Source organism: Acomys russatus, chromosome 20, assembly GCF_903995435.1.
Source record: "Acomys russatus chromosome 20, mAcoRus1.1, whole genome shotgun sequence".
NCBI lineage: Eukaryota > Metazoa > Chordata > Mammalia > Rodentia > Muridae > Acomys > Acomys russatus.
This window is the reverse complement of record NC_067156.1, coordinates 55,523,335-55,534,698: the sequence shown is the minus strand read 5'-3', so window position 1 is coordinate 55,534,698 and position 11,364 is coordinate 55,523,335. Positions and strand designations below refer to the sequence as shown.

Here is an 11,364-nt window from a genome sequence, read left to right as displayed (position 1 = left end):
TGCTTCAGACTCCACAGACCCCCTCTGGGCCCTTGTTAGTTGGCTTCGTTGGTCTTCTTGTGAAGCTCTTGTCACCTCCAGATCCTTTTATCCTTCCCTCCGCTTTTCCACTAGACTCCCTATGCTTCACCCAGTGTTTGACCGTGAGTCTCAGCATCTGTTTTGAACTGCTGATGGGGGACAACTCTGATAGGCTCCTGCCTGCAAGCATAATAGAGTATCTTTAACAGTGCCAGGGGTTGGCTCTCTTCCATGGGGTAGGTCTTCGGTTGGGCCAGGCATTGGTTGGACATTCCCTCAATCTTTGCTCTATCTGTTCTATCTTTATTCCTGCATGTCTTGTAGGCAAGGTAAGTTTTGGATCGAAGTTTTTTGTGGGTGGATTGGTGTTCTCCTTCCTTCACTAGGAGTCTTATTTAGTTAGAGGGTATCAGAATAGCCCCATGGGAGGAGGTGAGGGGGGCTATACCTGAGACTCCTAGTAGCAGAGGCCATGTTGAATGATTGACTTTTTATTTTATTTTATTTATTACTTATACAGTATTCTGCAGACCAAAAGAAGGCATAAGAGCTCATTATAGATGGTTAGGAGCCACCATGTGGTTACTGGGAATTGAATTCAGGACCTTTGGAAGAATAGCCAGTGCTCTTAACCTCTGAGTCATCTCTCCAGCCCTGAAAGATTGACTTCTAAATGCTAAACCTCTTATATATTCCTGGGATAAAGCCTACTTTATCACGGAGCAGTACTTTTTCTGGCTGCTGCACCACATTTGTCGGGAATTCAGGGAGATTTCTCTGTTGTCTCTGCAGGTAGTGGAACTGGCTGAAAGCCTGTGCCACTCCATGTACAGCTTTCCTCAGCTCCTAGGATCTACAAATGGGCAGAGTCTCATCATCTTTCTTTGCTTTCTTACATGATATGTGCAAGATTGACATGATTCCTTCCTTGAATATGACACGCTCACCAGGGAAATAAACTAGACATGGATTGTTTTTCATTCAATGATTTGACACCAATATAATTATTAGATATATATGCCAATACTTTATTTATTCTGGCATTGGTTTTAGGTAACTTGTATTTTTAAAAATTATCCATTCTTAGAGAGAGAGAGAGAGAGAGAGAGAGAGAGAGAGAGAGAGAGAGAGAGAGAGAGATTGAGAGAGAGAGAGATTAAGAGGCAAGCAAATAAATCATTTAGATAACAACAAAATCCATAAAAAAGAAAACAGATGTACAGACCTTGGGAAGATTAATAAACTTGACAAATCATAACCAGAATATACATTATGATTATATTAAATGCAAGGATTTTGCTTCAGACTTATACACATTAAAAGAGCATTCAGGACATATGATGGACTGCGCCAATAAATTTGACTTAATTTTGCTGTCAAGTTTTGGTCATGTTCCATTTTAAGTTAAAGTTTACATAATATAGATGCCAACTTCATTTGGTTGTATGTAGTTACACAGTCTCCCCAGCTGCACCTATTCAAGGAATACCCTTTTTGTGTTTATTTGCTTTGAATCTTTGGTGAAATACAATTGACCTTACTTGTGATGGTGGGTTTCTAAATCTTCTATGCCATTCCATTAGTCTCTATGTTAGTCTTTGTGTAAGTGTCATGCTGTTCTGATTAAAGTAGCTTTAGTGAATTTATGATTGGGGAAGTCTGAATGTTGTAATTTGGGTCTTTATTTTCAAAATTATTTTTAATCTATTCATGGTCCTTTTAAAATCCACATGAATGATAGTATGAACTTTATTCCTTTTTCTTTTCTTTCTGTCTTTTTATTTTATTTGGTGCAGTGCATTTTATTGTATTGATGGTATTCAATAGAGTAGGACTACCTAAACCACTCCTCTTCTTTTGGGAATCTTGGATGGAAACTGTGAGGACAGGTGCTCAATGTTGGGCACTGAGATGAGATAGGGACTCCTCAGCCTCCAAAGGCCTCTCTCTTGCTCTCATCTTCTTACTAAGGTGTGTGGTCCAGGGATTCTTACTCCTTGAAGGCCACGTAGGCTATGAGGCCCACCACTCTGTTGCTGTATGTGTGTTCATTGTCCTACCAGGAAATGCATTTTTAAAAGTTATCATTGAACACAATGTCAACCCCAGCATCAAAAGTGGAAAAGTGGCCATCACTATGAAAGTCACAGGAGACAACCTGGTTCTTAGTGTAGCCCAGCAGGCCCTTTAGTGGGCCCTTGGATGCCTGCTTCACCACCTTCTTGATGTCATAGTACTTGGCAGCTTTCTCCAGGTGACATGACAGATCCATGAAGGAAACATTGGCGGTAGGAACACAGAAGGCCATGCCAGTATGCTCATTCCGCTCTGGGATGGCCTCACCCACAGGGTTGGCAGCACCAGTGGATGCAGGGATGATGTTTTGGGCAGCCCCATGACCATTACACTCCATACTCATTTACTCCATACTCTTCTGGGTGTCAGTGATGGCATAGATGGTCAAGAGAATTTCAACAATGCCAAAGTTGTCATGGATTCCCTTGGCCAGTGGGGCTAAGCAATTAGTGTTGCGGGAAGCATTGTAGACAATTTTGAGCGAGTTGTCATACTTCTTGTGGTTCACACCCACCACGAACATGGTGGCATCAGCAGAAGGGACAGAGATAATGACACTTTTGGCTCCAACCTTGAAGTGGGCCCCTTCCTTCTTTATAGTAGTGAATACACCAGTATACTCTACCACAGACTGGGTGCGAGAATTATCCCATATGGTGTTGGTGGGATCTCTTTCCTGGAAGATGGAGATGGCCTTCCAATTGATGACAAGCTTCCTGCCCTTAGGAACCTTGACTGTGCCATTGAACTTGCCATAGGTAAAGTCATACTTGAACATATAGCTCATGGAGTTGAGGTCAAGGAAGGGTCATGGATGGCAACAATGTATACTTTGCTATAATTGAAGGCATCTCTGACAATCAGGAGCCCAATGTGGTAAAATCCATTTACCCTGCGGATGAGAGTGGATCTGCACAGGAAGATGTTGCTGTTTCTGGAACCCAGGAGGAGCAAAGAGCAATAGTACAGACTTTCATGTTTATGTAAAAATGCCATTGAAATTTTGATAGGAATTTCATTAAATCTGTGGATCACCCCAGGGAGTATTATTATCTTAATAATGTCTTTTAATCCATCATCACAGACTGGTATTTTCATTTTCCTTTGTTTCTTCTAGCAGATTTTTTATAGCCTTCATTGTATATGACTTATACCTCTTGGGCTAAAACTTCTACTCAAGTATTAATGTTTATCCTTTTGATGGTACTTGAAGTAGAATTGTCTTAATTTCTTCTTTTGATATTGTTTGTTGATAATATAGAGATGCAAGGCTGACTTCTGCATGCTGATTTTGCATCTAGTAAATTTGAGAAACTTGTTTTCAGCTTGAGCAGGTGTGCTTGTGGATTCCATAGGGTTTTATACATAAAGACTACTGTCTGTGAACTCAAATAGCTAGAGTTAGAAAGCAGCTTTCTCCAGATTTCAAAGGCCATGCATGAAAAACTCACAGTCAGTGGCATGGCCAATGGGAAATGCTGAAAGCTTTTCCCTGAAGACTGGGAACAAGACCAGGACTAACTCTCCCCACTTTGCTACCTCTGCTGAGTACCAGGGGGTAAAAATGTAATTCAATTTGCAAAGGAAAGTATGCTTGGATTTAAGTTGGTCATCTTAGTCTCTCTTTTAAATTGTATTCTTCTGCTCTATAATGAGGTGATCCTGTTTTTAATATTTTATGCCACCCATTGCCTGGATCCTTAGTTTTCTGGGTAGATGGAAATCTGTCCTCCAGCAGAGTGGATTATGGACCCCATCATATGACTTATCTAGCTGCCAAGGACCATCTTCTGGTCTCTGGAATGATTGATTGTCCAGCTTGGTAGAGGTTTTAGCGATGGCCTTGTCTCATCTACTGTATCAATCATAGTGGGAAGTGAAGACTTTAAGATTTTTAACCTCTTGCTTTATATTTCCTTTTAAAATAATTTATTTAATATTTATTTTATGTGCCTTGGTGTTTTGCCTGCACCTGTCTCTGTGAGGGTGCCGGATTCCCTAGAACTAGAGTTACAGACAGTTGTGAGCTGCCATGTAGGTGCTGGGAACTGAACTCTGGTCTTCTGGAAGAACAGCCAGTGCTCTTAACCACTGAGCTATCTCTCTAGTCCCATCCACTTGATATATGGATATATGAATTCATCTATTCTGAAGGTGCAAAGTATAAATTTCTGGGTATGAATGCTTAGTAGGGATTGAGCAACACAATTTTGGAATTTTGGAGGGAGAGGTAGTTTTATTGCACTGGCATTGATTCTAGCCTCCTGTAGTGAGTGAGGAAACAAGTCCAAAGAGAGAAAGTGATTTATTCAAGGTTACGTAGGTTGTTGGTGATTTAAAAACACCTTCTCTGAGAGGCAATAAATACCATAAAACTGTACCATGGTAGGGACCTGAAGCTGCTGTATCTTTCCTCTCCACACGAAGAGTAAAAGGATTCAAATGCCAGGCAATTTACGAGTGTAAAGATTGCAAAAGGAACGCTTAGCCTGGCTAAACTGCTTTCAAGTTCCTGAAATCCCTTTAGTCACAGTCCTTTACATAAAGTGTCCACTGTGCTAATTATAAAAAATGTCAGGTCTAGGCACCAGAAATTCTCTACGAGGCAGAACTATAAGTAAAGGAAGCTTCATGAAATGGATTTCTTGAACGAATTCTGGTTTTTAACCTATCAATCATCCCCTCAATACAGTACACGCCGATATTCTACCACCTTCTGAATTTCACACAACTCAGACCCTATATCATTTTATAAGTAGTTACTTAAGTTTCAGTCATCAGTGTTTAAATGAGCCACTTTACACTACAGAATAGTACATACACTTTCATTTCCATTTTCTAATTTTTATTTTAGTGTTTATTTTATTAAATTGTTCAAAGAACTTAGTTTAATGTATCAGTATGCTCTATTTTTAAATATGCTTTTATCAGTGTACTATGTATTATAACACATAAGTGCCCTACAACATGAAACAAAAGAAAATGAAGAATATGGATTTAGGCAGATTTCTTCAAAAAGTATTCTCATGGTGGTGTAGCTCAGTGGTAAACCATTTGCCTAGTATGAACAAAGCCCTGAGCTCAATCCCTAACACACACACACACACACACACACACACACACACACATACACACACACAAATTGTCCACAGATTAACCGTTCCTAAAATGAAAATTTGCAAACTTAGAGACATTAAAAACAACTTCCATGATCTTCAAATACCCACTGTGTGCAAGGACCAAGATGCTATTTAGAAATAAAGAAGAGAGAACATGGCAAAATACCCAGTTAGGAAACACAACGGAAAATATATCCTACCTAACAGTAACCAAACACTATAGGACTGATTTAAAGTGGGTGGGCCTTTTATGGCGAAAGTATCCTACTGAGAGACCTTAGCAAAGCACTAATCTCAGATGAGACAGCTCAGCATCAATGCCAGAGTCCCACCAGTAAGTTTTGGAGTCATCAGGATTTGATATAAAATCACAATGCAATTACTGTTTGGACTGTGACATTATACTGATTTTAAAGACCAATTACATTGCTATCAATGAAAAGAAAGGACAAACTTGGGAGAAAAAAAATGACATGGCATTTGAGTAAACATTTCACATTCCTAGGGATTTTTTTTCAATTACAAAAATTCCAATGTATACAAGCAAGTTACAAAACAGCTAAATATCTTACAATATAAATTAGCAAATTAAATCATAACATAGTTGAAACACTTAAATATCAAAATTGGTAAAGGTGACAACAAACATCTTCTAGCTGGTAAGGGTTAGGGACATAATTTCTTTCACTTTCTCTGCCAACAGTGTAACTCAGTATGACAGTGTGACAATAAGCTTATTTCACCCACCATCTCAACTTAGGGGGTTTGTGTTTCAGAAATAACCTGAGATATCCACTAATATCCAACAATGTACCACTTACAGCAAAGGCACTGGGCTGGAGAGATGACTCCACCAGGAAAGTACTTGTGAGAACATGGGGACCTGAGTTCAGATTCCAAGAACACACTTAAAGAGCCAGGTAGCAGATGAGTGCCTGAAGTACAGCACTGTGTGATGAATGCAGGAGGATCCCTGAAGTGTGCTGGCAACCAAGATGAGTCTGTGAGTTGTGGGTTCAGTGAAACTCTGTCTCAAACAAACAAACAAACAAACAAACAAACAAACAAAAAGAAATGGCTGAGGGAAATCAAGAAAGACAACCAACATTGATCTCTGGCTTGAACATATACCTGTTCACATAGGAGCACACAGACATGAACACACACACTCTCTCTCTCTCTCTCTCTCTCTCTCTCTCTCTCTCTCTCTCTCTCTCTCTCTCTCATAATAATGTACTCCTAAAAGAGAAACAATAAAAATGTTAAAAAATAAGGATTGATATATTTATATGTGGCATATATATGCATACATACATACATACATATTTATACATATATATATGTATGTTTGAGTGATAGTCTCTAAAGCTATTTCAAAATAATAGCATAGAACATGCTTCTCTGTCTGTCTGTCTGAGACAGGGTCAATCTATGTAACCATGGCTGTCCTGGAACTTGCTAGGTAGACAGGCTGGCTGTGAACTGCCTCCTAAGTGCTGAGATTAAAGATGTGGGCCATCATTCCTGTCTAGACAATGCTCCTAATAATGTTGTTTGTCTAGTGTTATTTCTATTTGAAAACGCAAAAGGCAATATGCTTACAAAAACAAAAACAAAACAAAAAAAAACCCCTCAAGATACTCACTGAGTGATCTCAAAGAGATGTATTTATGGATTTATTTCCCAAATGTTCTTCAAATATATAATATATTTTTTCTAATTAATTAAATTTTACAAAGAGAGGGGGGCAAATGGGTGAAAACATAAATTTACATCCAAAAATGAAACCATTATATATGCATAATCACAACTATAGATATTTACATTTTCAGAAGATTTGTATACAGATAGGGTCATTTCGTGTAATAACTTGGAACTAGTACACAACATTGAGCTCTCGGACATTTGTTGGTATCTGAGAACATTTTGGGTATCCTAAGTAGGGAGTGAGGAATGTTGTTATTGACACCTAGTGAACAGAGGCCAAAGATGCCACTAAATGACCTACAGTGACCAAGGTAAGCATCTATCCTGCCCCAGATGTCAGTAGTGCTTAGACCAGAAAACATGATTCACTGGAGTGAAGCAAGGACTCGGTGAACTGCAACTCTTTCTTGACCGATCTAAAGCTTTTTGATGAGCAAACCAGTTGCAATCCTGTCACTGCATTGTCTCATCTCTAGAGAGTGGTTAACACTGTCCTTAAAGGGGTTGGATGACAGCATACACACGCACGCATCATAAACGCACATTCATGCGCACACATCATACACCCCGCAAACATTTACTCATGGTTCTCAGTATCCTGTCCAACAATCCAAGTGGATACACGTCAGAGTCTACACTGAGTTCTCAGTCACTTCTCTTGCAAGGCCAGATTCCAGTTTTCAATCAGCTCCCAAGAATCAGGTTGCTTTTGCCCTCTTTCCCTCCAAGAACTACTTTTTGTTTTTTCTGACTAGTAAATTCTTACTGACAGACTTAGGTTAGGTGTCTGCTCTGTGTAGTCCTGGTACTTCCTGATACATATCAACTTTATGGCTGAGCTTTCTTTCCTGACTATGTGCTCAGGTATAGAAAAGAGCAGGATGGCATTATATATATTATATACATCCAGTCTTAGCCCTCGTGTCTCCAACATAATTCTTGCTGACAATTATTGAACTGAATGAAGGAACTTAAAAGACCATAACCTTTCAAAGGGATGACTAAAAGTAGACTTTCTCCAATAAAAAGACGTATTACAATTGAGCTTTGTGCCACTGGTAACAAAGGCAGCATGTGGGAGGTCAAATAGCCACCAGGAGGAAGAGCACTGGTTGGAGAAAGCAAGAAAGGCAACTGGGTCTCTGGGTTCCCTCAAGCTTACACTCAGAGCTCACACCATGAGATAATGAAGCTTGTGGCTAGGACAGCATGCCAAGGCTGGGTACCTATTTGATGAACACATTTGCTATTACTCTGATTACACACACACACACACACATACACACACACACACCATATATATATATATATATATATATATATATATATATATATATATATATTTGATGATACCATTAAAGAAATGCATTCTGACGATCTCTTTGAATAGTTTCTGGAAGTAAAAGTTTATGTAGACATGTCAAAGAAACACCTTTGACAAGGAATAGAATGGTCAATATCTTAGAGGCAGTGCATAGCCATCTCGGACTGGGCATAGGTCAGTGGCAGAGCATGTGTCCAGCATGCATTTAGCGCTGTACTTGATCTCTGAAAAATATAATAGTTTCCATATGCATATGTACACATATAAGCTGGGATTTTTAGTACTGGCTGGCATTAGGGCCAAGAAAAAGAACTGCACTGTGTTGATTTGGACCTCAGTTTATCTTCTGGTGTTTGTTTCTTGTTTTGTTCTGGTTTTATTTGTAGTGGTTTTAGCTTTGTAGCCTGTAGCTCAGGCTTGCCTTGAACTCATGATATATACAAGGATGATGATGAACTCCTGATTCTCCTGCCTGTTCCTCCCAAGTGCAAAAGTTACAGAGCTGACCATGGACCATCTTATCCACTTTATGTGGTCCTGGGCATCAAACCCAAGACCTTCTACATGCTAGGCATGCACTCTACCAGCCGAGCTACATCCTCTAACTGTCCAGCATGGCCCAACACTACACAGCACAGAGAAAAGGAGTCTTCTATTGCTGACTAATCTGACACATGCCTGCTCTTTTCACAGAGGAGATTAACATCTATACATACATTTTGAAAAATGAATATTGCTTTAAACATTTTACGCAATTGTTTTTTATTTAAAACATGTCAATGTTGAATTGAGTATATATCTAAAAAGAAATTTTCTACTTTTACCATGTGATATTTTTTTTACTTACAAAAGTGGGAAATTTCCATATAAAAGCAAATGATTCAGTAATACAAGTGAATAAAAATATTGAGGGAGCTGATGTGATGGCTCAGTGGCTAAGAGCACTTGCTGTTCTTGCAGAAGACTTGGGTTCAGTTTTCAGCTCTTAATGTTGGTTCACATTGCTTGTAACTCCAGTTCCAGGGGATCTGACGTTCTCTTCTGGCCTCTGCTGGCTCTCATATGCATGTGGTACACACACACACACACACACACACACGTATATATAATAAACAAGTTAAAATAATTTTAAGTGCAGTGGTATAATTACATCCTTAGAAATTGAAATTGGTATATAAATTATTTAAAGCATGAATTGCAAAAAATGCCATACCATTGAATGTAAGAATGGAGTATTATAAATATTTGTTCCATAAAATATTATTTTGGCTTGTCATAATGTACTTAAGCATTTTATCAGGCAGCAATTTAATGTTAAATGCCTTCATGCTATTTGTTATAAGTCTAATGAGAGGTTTGTAATTGTCTTGAGAGAGATCAGAACTCCCAGTAGAGCAAACTTTTAAAGACAGTGTCCTTCTTGTGCCCCCAGCCAGTATACCATCCTTCTTGTTCCACTTGCAACTTTGATAAAGTTAAAGACACCGGCAGAACCACGAAACACATACATGCAGCAGCATGAGTGCCCATCTGGAGGTGTTGAAGGTGTTCAGCTCCCTCCCTTGTCTAATGTTACAGTGAAGTGTTGGACTCCAGAATCCTCATCTGAATCCTGACTCTGTTTACTGGCTGTCTGGCCTAAGTCAAGGGCTTTCACCTCTTAAAGAAGTTTCTCAATCTATAAAAGAAGGGAGACGTCAGTGTTTGGAGCTGAGTGATGCCGTGTGCATTGGGGACATACCGTCTTGGTTGTTATAACTATTACTCAATGTGGTGGGTTGAACTGTGTCTTTCAAAAAGATGTGTTGATGTACTAACCTGCAGCACTTCAGAAATGACTTATTTTAAGGGGGAATCATACATGTGTAATAGTTAAGATGAGGGCATATTGGGACAAGGTGAGCCCCACCTTGTATCCTTATAAGACGGAAAAGAATGAGAAGACAGACACAGAAGAATGACAGTGACAGAAATGAATGATACAGTGACAATCTGAGGGACCCCGAGATTTACAACCCCGACCAGGACTTTGGAAAGGCAGAAAAGATTTCTGCTGGAGTTTGGAGAGAGCAGGGTCCACCTGAGCCCTTGATTCTAGGCTTCCAGACTCCAGAATCTAGGAAGAACCATCTTTGCGTTAGGCCACACAGTTGGTAGACCTCTGTTAGGACAACCCAGGGAAATCAGACACAGATTTTCTTTTTTCTTTTTCTTTTTTCCTGCTCAGTACCAGTTTGGTTCAGACTGCCTTTATTATCCACCACCCTTTTCTTGATGATTTTCTGGTATCTTATATATTTTCATTGTTTAGAAATATTGAATTATCCCCAAAGTCACAATTATTGTATGTGTGTTTTAAATTCATCAAATAAACAAGCAAACCAGCAAACAAAAATGACCAAACCAAACCAAACCAAGCAAACAACCAAACAACCAAACAAACAAAAAACCCCAAAGAACTAAGAACCAATCTTGTGAGAGGTGGCAAAGATAATTTTGTTCCTTTTCAGTGTCTGAGAAAAGACTAGACAAGTGAAGGTAAATAGAAGTTGGCCGTGAAAACCAGTATTTAGACAAGGGCTCAAATGAAGCCTTTCCTTGGCCAAGCCTTGCAACCCTGTGTTTAAGTGGGGGATTTTTATATCACACTCTCCACAATCTCAACATAGGCAAGAAACTAAATCTCATTTGTTTTCCATAACAAGCCCTCAAATTGCTCTGTAGTCCTTTGGACATATTTAGGTTCATCTTAACCTATTTGTGAGTGGACATGTGAGGGTAGAAGTCTGCTTCTGTCTGTCTCCCCTGGAAAAAGAAATGTCAACAAAACACCACGATTTACAAGAAGAAAAGACAACAATTCAAACAAGTGACTCATCCCCCTCAAGTTCTAGGGTGTCTTCATTCTTTCGATGTCCTAAGTTCAGACTAGTGATCTCAATTTTTGGTTTCTTTTCTTTTCTTTTTCTGTAACTCTCTTTTTTTCTTCTGCGCCACCCTGAATCTCTTATTTTTCAGATATTAATGGGGAGAAGAAAGAGGCAGAACATTCAAGCAAATAAATGAACCCAGCCCTCTATTGTAATTGAAACAAGCACCATTGTGTTCTGAATCTTA

The 11,364-nt window shown here is 39.2% G+C and overlaps 1 pseudogene; it reads right to left on the bottom strand.

Moving 5' to 3' along the window:
* Positions 1-2,011: 2,011 nt before the first annotated feature.
* LOC127204289 (glyceraldehyde-3-phosphate dehydrogenase-like) lies at positions 2,012-3,093 on the bottom strand (annotated as a pseudogene).
* Positions 3,094-11,364: the final 8,271 nt, after the last annotated feature.